The sequence below is a fragment of the Megascapheus bottae genome, chromosome 13 (assembly GCF_031878675.1).
Source record: "Megascapheus bottae isolate mThoBot1 chromosome 13, mThoBot2.hap1, whole genome shotgun sequence".
Classification (NCBI taxonomy): Eukaryota; Metazoa; Chordata; class Mammalia; order Rodentia; family Geomyidae; genus Megascapheus; species Megascapheus bottae.
In genome coordinates, this window is record NC_143521.1 from 11,028,124 (window position 1) to 11,050,509 (window position 22,386).

Genomic DNA, 22,386 nt, shown 5'->3' on the forward strand with positions numbered 1-22,386 from the left:
CAGACCCACCCAGAGTTCAGGCCCTGCAACAAGAAAGAAAGAAAGAGAGAGAGAGAGAGAGAGAGAGAGAGAGAGAGAGAGAGAGAGAGAGAGAGAGAGAGAGAGAGAGAGAGAGTGAGAGAGAGAGGGAGGGAGGGAGGGAGGGAGGGAGGGAGGGAGGGAGGGAGGAAGGAAGGAAGGAAGGAAGGAGAGAAAGAGAGAGAGAGAAAGAAAGAAAGAGAAAGAAAGAAAGAGAGAGAGAAAGAAAGAGAAAGAAGAAAGAAAGAAAGAAAGAAAGAAAGAAAGAAAGAAAGAAAGAAAGAAAGAAAGAAAGAAAGAGAAAGAAGGGAGGGAAGGAGGGAGGGAAGGAAGGAAGGAAGGAAGGAAGGAAGGAAGGAAGGAAGGAAGGAAGGAAGGAAGGAAGGAAGGAAGGAAGGAAAGAAGAAATTCATCTGATTCTCACGATTTAACCCAAGGCCAAAATCTATCAGGAAAACAATCCAATATGTCAGAAAAAGGTTAAATGGCCATCTTCCTGTATCATGTCTTTGCCATATGCTTTCTTTCTATGCCATCATTCTTCTATAATAAACTTCTATCATGTTCACTTGAAATTACTAGGAAAAAGAAATATAAAAAAAAGGCCTAAAATGATGGCAAACAATTCTTTTTTCTTTTCTTGTCTTTTTTTTTTTTTTTTTTTTTTTTTTTTTTGGTCATGGGGCTTGAACTCTGGGCCTGGGTGCTGTTCCTGAGCTCTTTAGCTCAAGGGTAGTGCTCTACCACTTGAATAACAGAGCCACTTCCAGTTTTCTGGTGCTTAATTGGAGATAAGAGTCTCACAGACTTTAGTGCCCAGGATGGCTTTGAACCAGATCTCAGCCTCTTGAGTAGCTAGGATTACAGGTTTGAGCCACCAGAGCCCAGAAAGATGGCAAACAATTCTTAGAAAAAAGCTTTAATGGCTAGACATCTGAAAAGTCAAGCCTTAATACAATCAAGAAAATTCAAGAGCCGAATGCAATGGCCTACCAAAAAAGCAAGCAAGCAAGCAAGCAAGAAAATCCAACTAAAGTATGAAATACTATTTTGACTTTTTCGGGGAGAGGGTTGGGGAGGGGTGTCAGTCAGGGGGCTTGAACTCTGGGCCTGGGAGCTTTCCCTGAGCTATTCAGCTCAAGGCTACCGCCCTACCCCTTGAGCCTCAGTGCCACTTTCAGTTTTCTAGTGGTCAACTGGAAATGTGTCCCCCAGACTTTAGTGCCCAGGCTGGCTTTGAACCAAGATCCTTAGATCTCAGCCTTCTGAGTAGCTAAGATTACAAGGGTAAGCCACCACGTCCCGGAGCTTGAACTCAGGGCCTGGGCATTGTCCTTAAGTTTCTTTTGCTCACTGGCACTCTTCCACTTGAGCCATAGCACCACTTCTGACGTTTTCTGTATATGCAGTAGTGTGGAATCAAACTCAGGGCTTCATGTATGGTAGGCAAGCACTTTACCACCTAGCCACATTCCTAGCCCCTGAAATACTATTTTGTACACATAAATTGATTTTTAAAAATAGAATTCTAAATCTGATAACATCAAGTATTGGTGAAGATAAGAGGCAATGGGGATGTAATTCCTACAACCATATTAGAAAAGGACTTGACACTGTGGAGTCGATTTATAGACATTCAAAATCATGGCTCTATAATTCCACTCCTAGAATAACGTCACGGAAGATCTTTCCATGTGTGACCATCCTGGGGCCTGAACTCGAAGCTTGACCACTATCCTTGAGTTTTTCTCACTTAAGGTTATTGTTTTACCATTTGAGTCACAGCTTCCATTTCTGGCTTTTTTGGTGGTTAACTGAAGATAAAAGTCTCATGGACTTTTTTGCCTTCCCAGGCTGGTTTTAAACCACAGTCCTCAGATCTCAGCCTTCCTAGTAGCTAGGATGAAAAGCATGAGTCACAAGCATCAAGATTTAGGGAAGATCTTTTTTAAAAAAATCAATATCAAGTGTACAGAAATGTTGCAACATTAGGTCATTTCACTCAGGCTCACCTTTGCCTTTGTTTTGCAATCTTTGCTTTGTTTTTCTATGTCCATATGTGTAGAATTAGGATACATTGCAAACCTCAGGCTTTTTATCCCAAATAGCTCAGCACATTTTTTTCAGGACATAAAAGAATCACTTACTTAATCACAGTATCAAGACCAATATGGTTTGGTATTGATGCATCACATGCATCGTAGGCCTTTCTCAATTTCTTTTTTTTTTTTCTTTCTCAATTTCTGAGAAAGCATTTTTACCATTAAGCCACATTCCCATCCCTGTCCCAATAAGATCTCTTCAGGAATACCTTGTTTTAATCCAAGTTTCAACAATGGATCACATCTTACTTTACAGCCTTTTAATTTTTCTTCGATATGATAAGATTCTTTTGTACCTTAACATATTGTAGACACCAGGAGTTTGGCCTAGTGGGAGAGTGGTGAATGCCTAGCATGCACAAAGCCCTGGGTTCAATTCTTCGGTAACACATACACAGAAAAAGACAGAAGTGGTGTGATGGCTCAAGTGATACAGCAATATCCTTGAGAGGAGCTCAAGGACAGTGCCCTGACCCTGAGTTCAAGTCCCAATACTGACAAAAAAAAGAAGATCTTGGTATATTTGTTAAAAACTTCACAGATGCATATGTGCTATAACCAAAATATGGCAATTAAATGTTACAAAAATGACAGGTAAGATAAATGTCAACATTGCAAAAGAGCAGGTATCAGCTTAAGAATTCTACAATATTAGGTATATAATATCTAAAAATAAAGGCGTATTAAACTGTGTACCAAATGCAGTACTATTGAAAGTATAATGTTACTTCCTTCCTTGAGACATACTACAGAAGTAAAACTTACTAATCAAATTCACCTTAATCTAAGCAAGAAAGTAATAGTCAAAGCAATCCATGAATGTGGAACACCCATGTATCAGGTAATAAAACAAGTTAACAAAGAAAAGAAAAACCTTTCTTTCAGTACAAAGAAATCTCTCTCTCTCTTGTCTCTCACCTATACATCTACATATCATACATATTTATATACATGGGTATCAGGCCAACTAACACAGACTCAATACTTGTACTGGTCTTCATGCCATTAAGACAACTCAGTTCTTTTCCACAGATTAATTCTGATCCTTCAGGGCACTCTGTACTTCTTCAGTTGGACAAACAGTGATTCTACGAAAATTTTACTGATTACACAAGCTAGTCAGTCAAGCCATAAACGTTTGAACTTTATCCTCAGACTAAATGACATATACTATACAGGGAAAAAAAGAAAATTAGAACCAACTCTCTATCTAATGCAAGAGACTAATTGCTCAAGCTGCCCTGGGACCCTGTGCTTTCAAGTCACTGGCATATAAATAACACTAGCTATGGAAGGCCTTGTAGAAATGGAGGCAAAAATTAAAACTATTTCAAACATGATTAACTCTGAAGTTTCAGAGTCAACTCTTGGAACAAGTGCCCATTTATAAATCACACTGGGTTTTCTGTCCTCTAGTTGTAAAGCAGCCTCCCTAAGCAAGCAGGAAATCAAATATAGTGCAGACCAAAAGAAGACACCACAGCTTTCCTACCAGACTCTTACCCTACCAGTGTTTCCAAACATGAGAAGCGGATTGGTTAAAAATACTCTCGCAGAGATAAATGGCACATGTTTTGTCTCATAGGTAGAACTGGCATTGTATATGTAGGGAGGGATGTAGCAGTGTAGTTCCTCTGAACAACCAATATTTTATTGGTTCAAATGAATACAAGAAAGCTGACACGTTCACATGCTTGGGAAGGCAACAAAAATGGCTTACACAAAAGAAGGGAAGAAGTGTGAGCAAATGAAGTCATTATTTTCAATGTACCTTATGTCAAAACTGAACTACATAACTTGAGGATAGGCCTAGAATGGGGAAAGAGGAGAATAATGGGAAAAAAAGTGACACCCGGTCAAGATGTATTGTACTTGGGCCAGGAGTTTGGCCTACTGGTAGAGTGCTTGCCTAGCATGCAGGAAGACCGGGGTTCAATTCCTCTGCAACATTGAAAAAAGCCAGCAGTAGTGCTGTGGCTCAAGTGTGGAACTTTAGCCTTGAGAATGGCCAAGGACAGTGCTCAGCTTAGGCCTAGAGCTCAAGCTCCGGACTGGCAATAAATAAATAAAGATATATTGTACTCATAACCTGACTTCTAGAATTGAAACCCTTTTGTATAATTACTTAATAAAATAATTATTTTTAAAAAAATTATTTTTAAAATAATTCAGCTCTTACTGAAACCTTTGAGCAAGACAGAATTCTCCATAGTGCTAAGTAAATCAAGAACCCAAGGAAAGCAAGTCATGGGGTATGGAAGTCTGTGTCTATAGTTCCAGCTATCTAGTTAGGTAGAGAAAGAGGATCAGCCTCTGCTCTGCTTCCAGCTTTGTGGTGGTTAATTGAAGAGTCTGGCTGGGCACTAGTGGCTCACCCCTATAATGCTAGCTACTCAGGAGGCTGAGATCTGAGGATCCCTATTAGAAGCCATCTAGGCAGGAAACTCATGAGACTCTTACCTCCAATTAACCACCAGAAAACAGGAAATGGTGCTGTGGCTCAAACAGAAGAGTACTAGCCTTCCGTGAAAAAGCTTAGGGACAGTGCCAGAGCCCTGAATTCAAACCCCAGGTCTGGCACAAAAGAAAAGAAGTAAAGGAGGGAGAGAGGGAGGAGGGAGGGAGGGAGGGGAAAATTTGGCTTCTGATTCCCATGCCTTATGATCCCTAATTCTTTCTACCTTAGTTCTAGCTAATCATACTTATCGTTATCATGTATAATTTTTATATATTTTATTGTAATTAATAGAAGGGTTACATTATATTCTCCAAATAGAAGTGCATTACTTAGCAATCATTGCTACCCCCTCATATTGTTTTTCTCCCCTTCCCTAGCCTATTTCAAATAAATAAATAAGCATATGTACAATATATCAGATAATAAGGTAAGATACTGTAACAATATGAGATAACCAAGGGACAACAAAAGAGATGAGAAATAACATGGTACATTAAGAACAACAGTCACACATTATATGGCTCTTGTTTCTAAATCTTGGAGGTCCTTTCATTTAGCCTCATTCTATATGGCCTTATGTATCTAGGTTTTGCTCTATTGTAAAGCTCTGCTAGGAGAGTCCACGGTTTATACTAATTATGACAAATGAGGGAAACCATTGAGCCCATGTTCCTTGGAATCTGGCTTAAGAATGACATCGCCCCATTTGTAAGTGGAAAGATTTAGAAAAAATCATATTAATCCCAAAGCTTTTAAGATCTAGCCACTCTCATGGGGCCAAGAGTGTGGCCTAGTGGTAGAGTGCTTGCCTAGCATGCACAAAGCCCTCAGTATCACATATACAGAAAAAGCCGGAAGAGGTGCTGTGGCTCAAGTGGTAGAACACTAGCCTTGAGAAAGCCCGAGGACAGTGCCCAGGTCCTGAGTTCAAGCCCCAAGATTGGCCAAAAAAAAAAAATCTAACCACTCCGCCCAACACCTGCCTTTACAAGCCTACACAAAGATCTTTCCAATTAATGTCACATCATCCCCAGTTCTCCCTTCCAAATCCAAGGCCTGAGTGGTATTCTTTCTAGAATGTTTTCTAGTGAAGAAAGAAAGGGACCTTCAAGTGATACAAGAAAATTTACATGTGGGCTGCATCTAACGTTAATCTGAATATGTATATGTTATGAGTTCACGTATACTTGATCATCTAAAACTAGAAACCTGTTCCTTTTTATTGTATTTTTTATTTTATTTTATTTTATTCTTACTGAGAAAAGAATCCTCTTTCTCTGTCTTGCTTGCTCTGTGTGTGTGTGTGTGTGTGTGTGTGTGTGTGTGTGTGTGTGTGTGTGTGTGTGCAGGTAAATGTGCTGGTCTTGGAGCTTGGGCTCTTTTTGCTCAAGGCTAGTACTCTGCTACTTGAGACACAAATCTAACTCAACTTTTGGGATAGTTTAGTGAAAATAAGAGGCTTATGGACTTTCTGCCCAGGCTTGCTTCAAACTGTGATTCCCAGATCTCAACCTCCTTAGTAGCTAGGATTACAGGTATGAACCACCAGCATTCGGCTGAAAAGAATCATGTTTTAGATGAAGAAATTCATGATATGGCCAATCATATTACCAATAGGTATTAGAACACTCAGAGGACACGGATACACATTAATACCTTTCTGCTTTTTTTTTTTTTGCCAGTCATGGGCCTTGAACTCAGGGCCTAAACACTATTGTTGGGCTTTCCCAAAGCTAGAGCTCTACCACTTGAGCCACAGCACCACTTCCAGATTTTTCTATGTATGTGGTAGCATGGAATCAAACCTAGGTCTTCGTGCATGCTAGGCAGGCACTCTACCACTAGGCCAAACTCCCAGCCCCTCTGCTTAATTTTTTTTTGCCAGTCCTGGGGCTTGAACTCAGGGCCTAACCACTGTTCTTGGGCTTTCTCAGGGCTAGAACTCTGCCACTTGAGCCATAGCACCACTTTCAGCTTTTTTCTCTGTACATGGTACTGAGGAATCGAACCCAGGTCTTCAAGCATGCTAGACAAGAACTCTACCACCAAGCCAAACTCTCGGCCCATCTGCTTAATTTTTAAGGATTAAAAATCTTTTCTCGATTTGATAGTCACATTAGCAATATACTGCTGTGACTTGAAGGGTAGCTCTGTGATACAGCTGATTGCCAAGCATGTGAGAAGCTGTGAGTATCTGTGAGTTCAGTTCTCATCATGCCAGAAGTCAGGACAGGACGGTATTGGTAAGGAGTCACTGTCTAGGTAATTCTGTTGTCATTTTAAGGATTCAAGTCTTTCTTGGAAGTGGAGATTAGAGAAGATGACAAATAAAAAATAGGACTACAAATAGGAAACCAAAAACACTCACTACAGAAAAGAGTCATAAGTTTCCTGTAGCAGTAATACTGCTTTAGAACTAGTATAGACCTAATATTTGCAGCCATAAAAAGAAAAGGAAGGAGAAAAAGAAAATATAGCCATCATGACCTTTCCCATATATAAAACATGCTCAATACATGGGCCTCGTTGGTTTTCCTGGTTTTCCTAAGTGCTGCTCCAGCGCGATGGCTCAATCATGATTGCCTGTTTGTAAAAGTCATCACAGTTACAAAACTATCTGTGCTCACTGGGTGAAGATGGCCCCATTGGCACACTAAAGACATTTAGCCAACCGCTTGTACACATGAAAAAGGGTAAAGTTTATTTTAAAAATGTTTATGTCCACTCATTTAATCCAATTAAGAAAAATAAAATAGAAGCAGAAATCCCACGTATAAAATAAAAATGAATAAGTAAGACAGGCACCAATGGCTCACAACTATAAGCTACTCACAAAGATGAGAGGTAAGGATTGCAGTTCAAAACCAGCTAGAAAGAAAAATGAAAGTCCACAAGACTTTATCTCTAATTAATCACCAAGAAAAATGCAAGGACAGTGATCCAGCCTTGAGTCCAACCCCTAGGACTGGCACAAAAAGAATGTATAAGTAAAAAACAAACAAACAAACAAACAGAACAAGCCAGGCACTGTGGCTCATGCATGCATTCCTAGCTACTCAGGAGGCTGAGATCTGAGGATCTAAGTTCAAAGCCAGCCTGGACACTAAAGAACATGAGACTCTTATCTCTAATTAACCACTAGCAAATGGAGAAGTGGCACTGTGGTTTAAAAGGTAGGGCAGTAGCCTTGAACTGAAGAGCTCAGGGATAACACCCATTCCCAGAGTTCAAGCCCCATGCCAAAAAAGAAAAAAAAAAAGAAGAAAAAAAAAGAAAAGCATAAAATTCATAAGAAACAACTAACTGTACAATACAATATCCTATCCAATAAAAATCTAGGCAATTGAATACCTTTCTACTAGAACATTATAACCCTTTATTAATACTAGTAGCAGAGATGAACAGTCTAAGTGAGCCATTTATACAAATGAAATATTATAAGAGAAAAAAAAACTTTACCAGGAGCTGGTGGCTCACACATAATCCTAACTATTCAGGAGGCTGAAATCTGAGGATCACAGTTAGAAGCAAGCCCGGGCAGGAAATTCCTTGAGAGTCTTATCTCCAATTAAAAAACCGTAAGTGAAGATGTGGTTCAAGTAGCAGAGTGCTAGCCTTAAACAAAAAGCTCAGGGACAATGCCCAGGCCCTGAGTTCAAGTCCCAGGACCAACACACACACACACACACATCACACACATACACACACAGGACAGAAAGATCTACAGGATATATTATAAGTAAGAACTGCAAATGTTCATTCAGCCCACATGCCATACAGCCAATGAATGGGTCAAGAAAATGTGTGTGTGTGTGTGTGTGTGTGTGTGTGTTATACATATTTATTATATATTATATGCATTTTATTCATATATCAAAAAAATAAAATGTCCATTTTCAGAGAAATAGATGGGGGGCACAAATCACTTATGTGATACAAACCAAGATCAGAAAGACAAAGGACACATGTTTTCATACACATGTGGACCTTACACCTACAATATAAACATATGTGAAAATAAATACCAGGCCAGACGCATACATAAAAATAGGAGTGAAATTCCATGTCATAACTCCTTTGAACCATTAACAGTTAAAACAAATATCAGAAAGCTGAAAAACTGTTCTATTTTGTCCTCCTTCCCTTCATTCTTTGTTTTTTTTGGTTTTTTTTTTTTTTAACTAGTACTGGAGCTAGAACTCAGGTTATCCAAGTCTTGTTAGGCTTTTCATGTATGGCTAGTACTTTACCACTTTGGCTATACTTCCCATTCCATGACCTCTATTTTTAAGATTAATGAGCCTAATAATCTTTAATAATTTTAATAATCTTTAAGAGCTATAAGGGGCAGGGAAGGTGGCTCAGTGGTAGAGTGCTTGCCTATGGTGCAAGAAGCCCTGGGTTAGATTCCTCAATACTGCAGAAACAGAGAAAACCAGATGTGGTGCTGTGGCTCAAGTGGTAAGCTAGCATTGAGCATAGAGAGGCTCAGGGACAGTGCCCAGGCTCTGAGTTCAAGCCCCAGGACTGGGCCCCACCAAAAAGTTATAAAATGTGTCTTTTTCTTTTCTTCTTGGAGAAAAATCTTGATATACACACTGCTCTGCCTGTTGGCAGTCATAGGCAGATGCCTATTTCACGAAAGGGAACAGGCTTCAGAGCTAGTCACCTCACACACTGCATTTTGCAACCCCTGCCAGCAGCATACCCCAATGCCTGAGGGTCGTGTGTGTTGGGCCACACGTAGGCCAGTTAATTTTTGAAGTGGCTACGTAAGGAAGCAGAAGTAGGAAGTTGGCTTAGATTTCTGTCAACATCCCTGAAGGGGCAGAAAGACGAAGGGATACCACATAGTGGTAAATATCAATTTACTAAACCAGAAATATACCAAGTTTGAAAAAAAATGCAACAAGCACTTCCACTTTGCCAACACTTTATTTTATATACTAAGTAAATGTCATTAATTACACATAGCCGAAGTCTATGTGGCCCCTCTCCTATTCTCCTTCCCTTCCTTCCTCCCTTCCTGCCTCCCCTTGCTCCTCTCTCTTTTATTCAGAGATCATATCTAGACTCATTATCAATTTCCCTTTATTCAAAATTAGAGGCTGGAAATGTGGTTTTTTTAAAAAAATTTATTGTTATTGTAAAGAGGAGTTGCATTTATATGAGTCAGAAAATGAGTATATTTCCTTCCATTCAGTGCCCTCAGTTCCCTATTCTCTCCCAGTCTAGAAATGCAGTTTTGATGGTGGAGCGCTTGCCTACAAACTGCAAGTTAAAACCTCCATTTTACTTTTTTTTTTTCTTCCCAGTCCTGGACTTGAGTTCAGGGCCTGAGCACTGTCTTTGGACTTTCTCAAGGCTAGAGCTCTACCACTTGAGCCTCAGCACCACTTCCGGCTTTTTTCTATATATGTGGTACAGAGGAATCGAACCCTGGTCTTCATGCATGCTAGGCAAGCACTCTACCACTAGGCCACACTCCCGGCCGCCTCAGTCTTTTAAAAATTAACATGTTGAATTGAAATTCCTTTGTACAACTAGTTAAAGATAACAATAAACAATCACACAAAAAATAAAAGGAAGCTGGAGATGTATTATTAAAAGAGAGCAACTATAAATAAGTATATATGTATATAATATTCAGAGCTGGGAAAATATAACATGCTAAACAATAGGACAGGATTCCATTTGTGTTTGAAAAGGTTGTTTTATGCTCGAATGTCTGTATAGAAGGACATGTCTGGAAGGACAGATAAAATTGTTGTTAATGACAGGAAGGTGTTGATGCTAAAGAGCATTGCTTTTCATTTTATACCCACTAACATTCTTTGAATTTTTAGTCACATGACTTTATAACTTTTGATAAGTATAAGTATTCCACAGTACTGTAAAATATATGTAACTACTTAATTTCAATTTAAAAAAAGAAGAAGCAGCAGCTCAGGGACAGTGCCCAGACCCTGAGATCAATCCCCAGGACAAGCAAAAAATAAAATAAAATAAAGATCATTTTTAAAAAGTTAATTCTGGATCTTTTTCATAATTTTAATTGTCATACTTAGCCATTGTTTTTGTCTTTTTCAATCACTATGCATACTACTTGTGTAATTAGATAAAAGTTAGTAAAATGAATACATATTAACAATTTTTTAAAGAGGGCTGGCACCAGATGGCTCACACCTATAATGAATCCTAGCTACTCAGGAAGCTGAGATCTGAGGATTATGGTTGGATGCCAGGTCAGGCAGTAGCAAAGGTTTATAACGAATTGTTTTTAATAAACTTCAATATGAAAGGGCCAAAGGATCCCACCAACAGTCTATCCTGTCATCCTTTGCCTCTTGCCGCTGCAAGATCCAGTCTTATGTTCTGGTGAGATGAGCAGGACTTACTGCTTCCCAGAATTTAGCCCCATAAAAGCTTGACGGCAACCCATACATCTCAAACAGAAACACAGGGCTCAAAGCCAGGGAATAGCAGACCATCCCCAATGCTCTCTACTTGATCCCATTCATCAATTGTCCCCTAGAAACCACAAGAGACATAAAGGACTCCTAGGTCTGGTCCTGAAGACACCTTCTATAAATTGAATAGCCCAGTCTAAGCCTTTCTGTAAGCCAATCCAAGCCTTTGAGAAAGACATAGTGGGAAACAAAGTATCTGCCTTAGAAAAGTGAATGCAGCACCCATCACACAGCCCAGAAGATGCCAACCAAGGAGGGGAGGGTCCCTTCCCAGGCTTTCCTCCTGCCCAACTATCCAAACATCACACATCACCCACCTCTTCCCACCCCCATTCACAGGAAGAGAAGGACTCAGTCTAAGCAAAAGTCCAATGGAGTATCCTCTCTCTGAGCCAAGAGTACACTCAGAAACCTTTTAAGAGAAAGGAAAAATGTAATGAATTAAAGAGCTTCCCGCTTCCTCTGCCTGTGGAAAAAGAATCCCCCAGACAGATGTCCACAGAGCAAAGGATCTTAGACATTTTTTTTACCAGTCCTGAGGTTTAAACTTAGGGCCTGGGCACTCTCCCTGAGATTCTTTGCTCAAGGCTAGCACTCTACCATTTGAGCCACAGTGCCACTTCTGGCTTTTTCTGGTTATGTAGTACTGAGGAATTGAACCCAGGGCTGAATGCCTACTAGACAACCGCTAAGTCACATTCCCAGCCCCAGATCTTAGACTTTTTTTTTTTTCCTTTTTTTCCCAGTCCTGGGCTGAGCACTGTCCTTGGACTTTCTCAAGGCTAGAGCTCTATTACTTGAGCCTCACCACCAATTCTGGCTTTTTTCTATGTATGTGGTACTGAGGAATTGAACCCAGATCTTCATGCATGCTAGACAAGCACTCTACCACTAGGCCAAGCTCCCACCCCGATCTTAGACTTTTTAATGGAGAATTTCATACAACCAGAGATAACCATTGTTAATTAGCATATGTTAATCACGTACTTTATTACTAAACTATACTTCTCAGTATTACTTTAAATTCTATTCCTGTCCTCCATGTTCACAGCATTCAAATTAACCATGCTGTACTTTCAGTTATGTTGGATTCATCGAGATAAACAAGCAACAAGCCAACAAGTCAGTTCTTCAAGCACCTTCCCACCTTTCCATTGTGTACCTGTACACAGTGTTCCCAACTCTATCATCTATGCTCCGATCAAGGCTGGGACAAGAACCTCATCAGGAAAATCTAGATGAAATGTGTCTGAGATGCTGTCGGCTGAATTGTGTTCAGAGTTTTGGGGCCACAATGCAGTTCAGGCTTCAACTAGTGATGTCTGAGAGAAATGACTGGGTCAAGAGTGTGCAGTCCAATGCCTGGGATTAGTGTCCTTATTAAAGAAACTTCAGAGAAATCCCTCACCCCTTCTGTCATGGAAACACACCACAAAAGCAGTTGTCTAACTTAAATTTTAAGCTGTCCAGATTGCAAACTATGAAAAGTAATATTTTGTTGCACATGAAACCATCAGATCTACAGTACTTTGTTATAGTAGCTCAAAAAGACTAAAAGAAGTACTAAGCTCAAAGTTAAGAGATTTATTTTTTTGAAAAAAAAAGTATCTTGAAATAGACAAGTATCTTGAAATAGGTATTATGTACACCAAAAGATTCATTCAATACTGATTATAAAGGGAGCAATTTTAATCCAAATATAAATATAAAAGGGAGAGATGGGTAATCACTTGTCAGCCAGTACTATAGAGAAATGAACAGGCACTGAGAGTAAAAGGCAGAGTTCCATTTTAGCTACTCAGACAGTGTGTTTACTCATGTGTTGTCTGTTAGCCCCTATTAACTCTGTTACTTTGAACATAACTAATTTGATTAAACAAAACTCCATTACTAACAGGCCACTGATTCAATTAAAATGTCAAATTCATGTTTTGGCTTTTACATATGGTATCTTCGATAACTCTTCTCAATAGATCAATAGACTCATTTCTTCAAAACTGTTATTGAGGGCCGGGAGTGTAGCCTGGTGGTAGAGTGCTCGCCTAGCATGTACAAAGGCCCAGGTTCAATTCCTCAGTACCACATATACAGAGAAAGCCAGAAGTGGAGCCGTGGCTCAAGTGGCAGAGCACTAACCTTGAGCAAAAAGTGTCCAAGGACAGTGCCCAGCTCCTGAGTCAAGCCCCAGGACTGGCAAAAAATAAAAGGAAAAGGAAAAAAAAGAAAAAGAAAAACTATCATTGGGACAGACACTGGTGCCTCATGCCTGTAATCCTAGCTGAGAGCTGAGGATGGCAGTTCAAAGCCAGCCCAGGCAGGAAAGTTCGTGAGATTCTTATCTCCAATTAATCACCCACAAAAGCCAGGAATTACACTGTGGCTCAAATGGTAGAGTACTAGCTTTGCGCAACAACAGCTCTGAGTTCTAGCCGTAGGACTGGCATACACACATAAGCACGTGCATGCGCGGCGCGCGCACACACACACACACACACAAGCACGCCCACACGCGCATACAATCTGCTATTGGTGAGTTGAGACTTAACTGTGATATTATTCCTGGAAACTGACTACTTTGGGGGAGAGGGGAAAAGTCAGTTTTCTTTTCCTGTATTGTCAGCACAACTGAGAACACTTCTTGCGACCCCAGATCTATCAGGCATGTCATCTGCCTCCTCCAGCATTGACCAGTTCTTGAGGACCAGCTGGGATTCCTGCCATTCAGTCCAGTTCTAACACTATCTACCTGAGGTTCCCGACCATAGGTTCAGTCTCAGTCGCACAAGTCTGCCTATCCCTCAGCTCCAGGCCCCTGGCACTTCTAATGAACAGGTTATAAAACTGAGGATTCCCATAATCCTCTCCTCATGGTTAATTGCAGATTAATCACTTCAATAACTTTGATAACTTGGACTATTGGCTACTGCAGATAGCTGGCATCAGCTATTTTAAAGGATTTGGGTTGGGTACAGAGGCTCAAACCTGTAATCCTAGCTACTTAGAAGGCAGAAATTGGGGGGTCTGGATTTGAGGCTAGTCCAGGCATTAAAGTTCTCAAGACATCATCTCAATCAATGGCAGGCACCTGTCATTCAAGATACACGGGGAAGCATAATGGGTACAGTGGTATGTACCTCGTCACATGACAAAGGAAAATACAAATGGAAAGGTCACAGCTCAGACCAGCCTGCACATAAAGCAAGACCCTGTCTTCAAAATAATCAGCTCCAGGCACTAAGTTGAAAATAAACTACACAATTCGGGTAGGGGAGAGAAAAAACTAAGAGAAAAATCAGGGAAGAGATGGACACTGTTCAAAAAGATATGTACTCATTACCTGCCTTATGTAACTGTAACCCGTTGTACTTCACCCACACCATACATATATATGTATATTACATATATTTATATATACTGTATATATACTATATATACACTTACATATACTTATCGTATATATACATATATAATAATATAATATTTTTTTAAATAGCCAACCCTCTCTCCCGAACAATAGCAACAATTAAAACAAAAGGATACAAAGAAAGAGTTAGATGAAGAGGCATGGGGGGGAGGTGTGTCTCACTTAAGTGCATATACTTCTGTCCCCAACGAACGGGGTGTGCCTCTCTGTCAGCTCCTGACTAGATCTGTCAGTCTAGAAGCCCTCTGAACCCTGTGCTTTGAGAGTTTGTGGAAGTTGCATTATTTAGGTTTCATTATTAGTGATTGAATGATTAACTACTGGGAATCACCTCAACCTTCACTCCTTGTCCCTGGGGAAGGACCACAAGCTAATCAACCTCATCCTAAGGCTGTGCGGGAGCCTTTGGCCACCAGGCATGTCACTGGCCATCAGAAGACACTCCTAAGTCAGAGATTCCAAGAGATTTACTAACTCAGTGCCAGAAAAGGTGTAGAGAGGATAAAAGCTCATTTCTTATTAGGTCAGAATGACAAAGCTAACACTCAGCAGAGGAGCTATTTGTACATGAGTCACCCCAACCCTCTGCAAGAGAATTATTAGGAACTGATCAGAGTAGGGAGGCAAGGACATATATAGCATAGAAAGAACAAGGAAGGAGGGCCCGGTGACATAAAAGGGAGGAGTGAGAGAACAGCCAGCAGTTGAGATTTCTTTTCAGAACTTCCTTGATTGATGCTTTGGTCTGGATTTAAGTTACTGTAAATTTTCTCTCCCAGTTTCTTCACCAGTAAAGGGAGATTCACAACCCCAGTTCTGTGTGAATAATTGTACAGTGGAGTCATGGATCAATAAATGGTGGTTATTATTGTTGTTGCTTTATTATTATCAGTTCTTTTTATTATATATCTTCATTTACTTATCTTTACTTGTACAAAGGGGTTTTAATTCAACATGTCAATTTGTGAGTATGCAATACACTGGTTCTTATCTATAAATTAAAAGCAAAATGCAAACGCTTTGTAGTTTTTCTTGAAATTTTACCCATGGTTCAAGGAAGTCATCAGAGATGGAGGGAAGGAGGGTATAAATACTTCTAAAATACCAAGCTTACTAGAGGCCCTGAGTTCAAACCCAAATACCAATAAAAACAAACAAATAAATTAATTAAAACAAAAGTCCAGTTAGATTTTCCACAGACTAGATACCTACTGGAATGTGAAAATAATTTCTTCTCTACACAAGGGGTGACATCCTTTTGAGCAGACACTATCATCTATTTCTGCAGTAGTCTCCCTCTCTGAGCACTTGCTCAGAGGTTAGGTGGTGGTGGTGGTGGTGGTGGTGGTGTTTTGTTTCTTTTTTTTTTCTAGTCCTGGGGCTTGAACTCAGGGCCTGAGCACTGTCCTTGGGTTTTCCTCAAGGCTAGAGGTCTTCTACTTGAGCCACAGTACCACATCTGACTTTTTTTCTGTGTATATGATACCCAGGAATCGAACCCGGATCTTTGTGCATACTAGGCAAACACTCTACCACTAGGCCAAATTCCCGGCTCCTCATTTTTAATATAGGAACCTTCCTTTCTTTGGCTAAGAGCTCAGTTCTCCTTCTCAGACCCATCCCTTCGAGGTGCAGCTATACTCTTATTAATCTCCAACGATCTTTCACCTTTCCCCATTCTTCCAGACAGAACCAACTCCATCCTACTTACTCATTACTGATCAGAGGCGAATGCTAAGTCATTCACATTTGTGGATAGTTACAATAGTGTCTTAGTTGTGGTTACAATCACAAAGAATTATGGAGAGGTGGCTTAATCGCAAAAAATTACAGAGAGGTGGCTTTAAACGATGTCTGTTTCTGATCATTCTCATAGTGGCCCCATGAAAAGAAACTAGAGAATGCTGGGATCTCCTTTTCTTAGCGCACTACTCCAGTCCATTAGGGCTTAGTGACTTATGTCCCAAAGGACTCATTTTATGTTACCACCATGTTGAGTTATAGGTTTCAAACACAGCACTTTTCAGGAAGACATAGGTCTTCAGTTCATAACAAGCTCACAGATCTCATCAAATCGCTAATCTGACTTTAAAATAAAGCAAGTTCCTTGCTAGGATGTGAACCATACACACAGGATGCTTTCATTGGATTATGATGTATGGGTTGGAAGATTGCTTTGCCTACCTCGTCATTTCTTTCAGAAGCATGCCTCCTGTTCCCTGCTAAACTACTACCCACATGTTTACTCCCCTGCACCACTCCACACTCCATCCTACCATCCTTCCCCAAACCAGCCACCCATCACCACACCAAGTGTCAGTGGCTCACATCTATAATCCTAGCTACTCAGAAGACTGAGATCTGAAGATGGTGGTTCAAAGCCAGCCCACACAGAAAAGTCCATGAGACTTTTTTTACATTTCCAACTAAACAGTACTGGAAGTATAGCTCACATGGTAGAGTACCACGTGAGTAAGAAAGCTCTACAGAGCCTGAGGCCCTGAGTTCAAAACCAGCATTTGTATGGGCACGTACACACACACACACACACACACACACACACACACACACACACACACACACACACACACACAAATTTTAAAAAGAAAGAAATCAAGTTCTACAGGAAACAAAAATCAATCATGCCACAATGCGATTGTGGATTGGTAGCCACCGGGAGCTGTATTTTACAACTAGGTGAAAGGTGCACACAGGACAGTCAGATGTGGATGTTGCCCCCAGGAAACACTGGCAATATTTGCACACCAACAGGAGTGTTGGCCTATTGCCTATCATCTAGTGTAGAGGAAGCAGGGATGCTGCTAAACACCTTGCAAAGTAGAACACTGTTCCCCACAACAAAGAACTACTTAGTCCAAAATGTCTGCAGTGAGATGTAGAACCCAGCTCCCGGAGGCAATATTTCTATCAATAACTCCTTGACTATGTGTGGTAGCCAGGCCTACAACACTAATCTAGGCTGAAACGGAGCCCTGAGTTCAAGGCTAGCTGAGGATATACAGTGAGACTCTGTCTCAGAAAGGAAGAAAGGAAAGGAAGGATGGAGAGAAAGTAGGGAAAAATGAAAGGTGTGAGGACTGGAGGGAGGGAGAGAGGGAGGCAGGCAGGCAGGCAGGCAGGCAGGATTTAAATTCCCAGGACTGAACAGGCTGAGTAAAGCTTCATTTTGCAGAAGACACAGACCAGATCAGCTCTACCTCCAGACAGGTGCTTATTTTCCACCCATATAAAAATGGCTTCATTTGTCAGCTTAAAGATTCTGTCTGAGGGGATGGGAGTTTAGCCTAGTGGTAGAGTGCTTGCCTAGCATTCATGAAGACCTGGCTTTGATTCTACGGTATCACATACATAGAAAAAAGCTGGAAGTGGTACTGTGGCTCAAGTGATAGAGCTCTAGCCATGAGAAAGCCTTAAGGACAGTGTTCAGGCCCTGAGTTCAAGGCCCATCTCTCCCCCCGCCCCAAAAAAAAATTAACAAGAAAAGATATTCACTGTCACATTTTCTTCTGTGTGTGTGTGTGTGTGTGTGTGTGTGTGTGTGTGTGTGTGTGTGTGTGTTTACTATGGCTTGAACTCATAGCTTAGAGCTTGCTAGGCAGATGCTCTACAAATGTGAGCCACACACTGAACCCTTATTCTGCTTTATTGTTTTGGATACATTCATGTGTTTTGTCCCTGGTGGGCCTCAGATTGTAGGCCACTTGTGTAACTGAGATTATAGATGCATACCATGTCCAGATTGTTGGTTGAGATAAGGTGTCAACATCTGATGCCCCACTGGCCTCAAACTGCGTTCCTCCTGACTTCTAACTCTCCAAATAGCTGGGATTACAGGCATGAGTCTACATGCCCAGTTCCCTTCAGATATTTAAAATTAAACTAGTAGATACAGTTAAGTCCCTATCATAGCACTTCTCCTCCCCTCCACTCTAGGTAACCATTTGAACTATGCTATATATTCTTTCCATAAAGGTTGAGTATACATTTGTGGTGATAACTTTTAACTCTGTGTGTGTGTGTGTGTGTGTGTGTGTGTGTGTGTGTGTGTGTGTGTGTGTTGCTAGGATAGAACCCAGAGCCTTGCACATACTGAGCAAGCATTCTCCCACTGAGCTATACTCAACCTCTGTGGGTGATAAATATAAACATTTCAGTGATTAATATGATAGTTCTCAAACACAGAGTCAAAAGAATCAAACCTTTGCCTTCTACGGAGCTAAATCAAGATGTTTAATTAAGAGCCTGGGTGTGGTAGTTTACACCTGTAATCCTAGTACTTGGGAGATGTTGGCAAGAGAACTGGACTTAAAAGTCAGCCAGTCTGAGCTCCACAGAAAGGTTGAAGCCAGTCTTGGCTACATAGTGAGACCTTGTCTTAAAATCTACCCCCCCCCAAAAAAAAAGTTTAGATAAAAAATGTATAGTAGGGGGCCAAAAGTTTGGCCTAGTTGTAGAGTGCTTGCCTAGCATGCACAAAGACCCGGGTTCAATTCCTGGGTTCCACATACATAGAAAAAAGCCAGAAGTGGTGCTTGGCTCAAGTGGTGCTGTGGCTCTAGCCTTGAGAAAGCCCAAGGACAGTTCTCAGGCCCTGAGTTCAAGCCCCCGGACTGGCCAAAAAAAAAAATAATTTAAAAATGTATAAGTAGACCAGGAGCTGGAAGCTCGTAGTTATAATCCTAGTTACTCAGAGGGCTAAGATTTGAGAACCACTATTCAAAACCAGTCTGTGAGACAAATCCAAGAGACTCATCTACAATCAATCAGCAGGAAGCCAGGAGTAGAGACTGTCTCCCTAGTAGAGTATCCAGTATGAGCCAAAAAGCAGAGCAAGAGTGTAAAGCCCTGAGTTCAAGCCCTAGCACTATCACAAAATAGTTTAGAAAAGAATATAACCTAGTAACTATTCTTAGGATCATGTGCTATTTAAATAATTTTTGTTCTAAAAACACAAATTATAACCCTGCCTCCTTCCATATTTCAGGTGCCAGTGGCTCATGACTATAATTCTAGCTAATCAGGAGGCTGAGATCTGAGGATCATGGTTCAAAGATAGCCAGGCAAAAAATCTGTGGGATTCTTGTCTTTACTTAATCATACAAAAAAGCCACAAGTGGCTGGAGGCCAGTGGCTCATGTATGTAATCCTAGCCGAGCTCTGAGGTTCAAGCAGAGAAGTCTATGAGACTCTTATCTCCCATAAGCCACTAGAAAACTGACAGTGATACTGTGGGGCTCAAGTGGTAGAGTGCTAGCCTTGAGCTGAAGAGCTCAGGGACAGCGCCCAGGCCCAGAGTTGAAGTCCCATGACCGATGGAGGTTGGGGGAAGGCCAAAAGTGGAGCTATGGCTAAAGTGGTAGAGTGCTAGCCTTGAGCAAAAAGTAATTAAGAATGGAAAAGAATGAGAGAAGGGAAAACAGTGTAAGAAAGAAATGGTACTTATTACCTGACTCATGTAATTTTAATCTCTCTGTAAATCATCTTTAAAATAGCAGTAAAATAAATGTAAAAATAAAAAAAGAAGGCCAGGAATTTGGCCTAGTGGTAGAGTGCTTGCTAAGCATGCACGAAGACCCGGGTTCCTTGGTACCACATACATAGATAAAAGCCGGGAATGGTGCTAAGGCTCAAGTGGTAGAGCTCTAGCTTTAAGAAAGTCCAAGGACAGGGCTCAGGCCCTGAGCTCAAGCCAGGATTGGCAAAAAAAATAATAATAAAATAAAAATTAAAAACTTAAAAAATTTTTTAAAAGTAGTAGCTCAGGGACAGAATAGCATAAAAATATATGCATACATACGTATATACACACATACACATACATGCATACATACATACATACATACATACATACATACATACATACATAGATGAATTCATTCCATGCCAGGCATTGGTGGCTCACATCTGTGATCCTAGCTACTCAGGAGGCTGAGATCTGAGGGCCACAGTTCAAAGCCAGCCCAGGCAGAAAGTCTATGAGACATTTATCACCGATTAACCACCAGAAAACCAGAAGTGGAACTGTGGCTCAAAGTAGTAGACCACTAGCCTTAGCAAAAAGAGCTCAGGGACAATATCCAGGCCCTGAATTTAACCTCAGCATCCCACAATATTTTTTTAAATCCAAAGTTAAATCAAAAGAAAATGTCAGGCAATCTGATTTCTGCTTGAACAGGTCCAAGAAATGTTCCCTTAGTATTTTCTTCTTTTGGAGTGTTTGGGTGGATGAAAGGGGCACTAAGTACAGGCTGAGCAGAAACTTAGCACAAGGGCTAAGTTAACAATAGGCCACAAGACCCAAGACCTTCCTACGCAGTGCCAGCTGGAATTTCCATTGCCAATTGTGCCAAGTCAGGCCAGAAACACACCCCTGGGAGCCAAGCCAGAATGCCTGAGGTTCAGCTCTGTGGACAACATTGTGTTATGACTCATGCTTCAGTCAAGGCAGGCCTTGCTTCAATGCTTATTGACATTGGCTGGTAATTATTCTAATGTACTAGTACGTAATGCAATTAGACTGGAATTCATCTGGAGTCATTAAAATTTCATAATTAATTCAACCAACTCACAATTACTGAGTCAAGCCTAACAGTATTCTGGAAATCAGTCAGATACCTAAACAATGAAGCTGCTAGCTCTTAAAAGTCAAATAGTTTCTTGCACTTTTTGAAACCAACTACAGTTGAAGTTGCTGCTATGCACTAATAGTTCATGCTTTTAATTTTAGTTACTCAGGAGGCTGAGACCTGGGGATTGCTATGCAAAGCTAACCCAGACAGGAAAGTATATGAGGCTTTTATCTCCTATTAACCAGCAAAAGGTCAAAAATGGAGTTGTAACTGAAATGGTATTATACCAGCCTTGAGCCGAAAAGTTAAGGGACAGAGCCCAGGCCCTAAGTTAAAGCCCGAGTACAGTACAGTTGCTAGAATTTCTAGCAAAAACTGACATATTAAATTAAAACTCCTTTGGATAACTACTTAACATAATAAAGAATAAATAGGCATAATAGAATATGGTTAAGAACACAAGAATTAACCATAAAGATGATATTTTCTTTCTTTCTTTGCCAGTCCTGGGGTTTGGGCACTATCCTGAGCTACTTTAGTTCAAGATCCACTTCTGGCTTTTTCTATGTATGTGCTAACCAGTAATCGAACCCCAGGCTTCACGCATGCTAGGAAAGCACTTTACAACTAGGCCACTCCCAGCCCTGCATTATGTATAGTAGGCAACCACTCTACCAGTAAGCCACTTTCCCAGCCCCAAAGATGATATTTTTCTTATGTTCAGCTTTCAAATGTCTTTTCAAATAAAAACAGAGAAAAAATACAGTACAAGAGGGATTAACTGGGGAAGAAACTTGAAAAGTGTTTTAAAATAATTGTTTCCTTAGGTAAAAGGTAGTAGAAGGAATTTCTTGTGTGAAAACAATGAATATAACTGTTTTCACTGTCCAGCTTTTCTCTGCCTCTCAGCTCACCCAAATCCATGTCCAGGACACTATCACTCAGAGACATCACAGAATCATACTTGTGCTCCCAGAGCCATGGCTTGCCATGACCCTTGCCTCAACTGACTGGCTCAGCACTGACTTGTGCTATCATTGGCTGTGGGACAGAAACATAATCCTCCAGAGATGGAAGATTGCACCAGCCAAACACACAAATGCTGCTCAGTGTGTTTCATCACCCTGTCACCTGCCCAGAATTCTGACACTACTCCTCAGATGATTCCCCAACACAGGATGTATCAACAAAGCATGCACCTGTTCATCCTGGCTACCTAAACACAGACTCTGAAAAGGACTATAGCTCTGCAATCAAGAGCCACACAAAATCCAGTACAAATTGTCCTTTCCCTAAGCTTTTTTGGCTCAAGGCTGATTATTTT

At 40.7% G+C, this 22,386-nt stretch overlaps 1 protein-coding gene across 4 annotated transcripts in view; it reads right to left on the reverse strand.

Annotated features, from left to right (window-relative positions):
* Positions 1-22,386, reverse strand: part of Gpat3 (glycerol-3-phosphate acyltransferase 3) — a 63,359-nt gene that overhangs the window by 25,465 nt on the left and 15,508 nt on the right. The window lies entirely within an intron of this gene.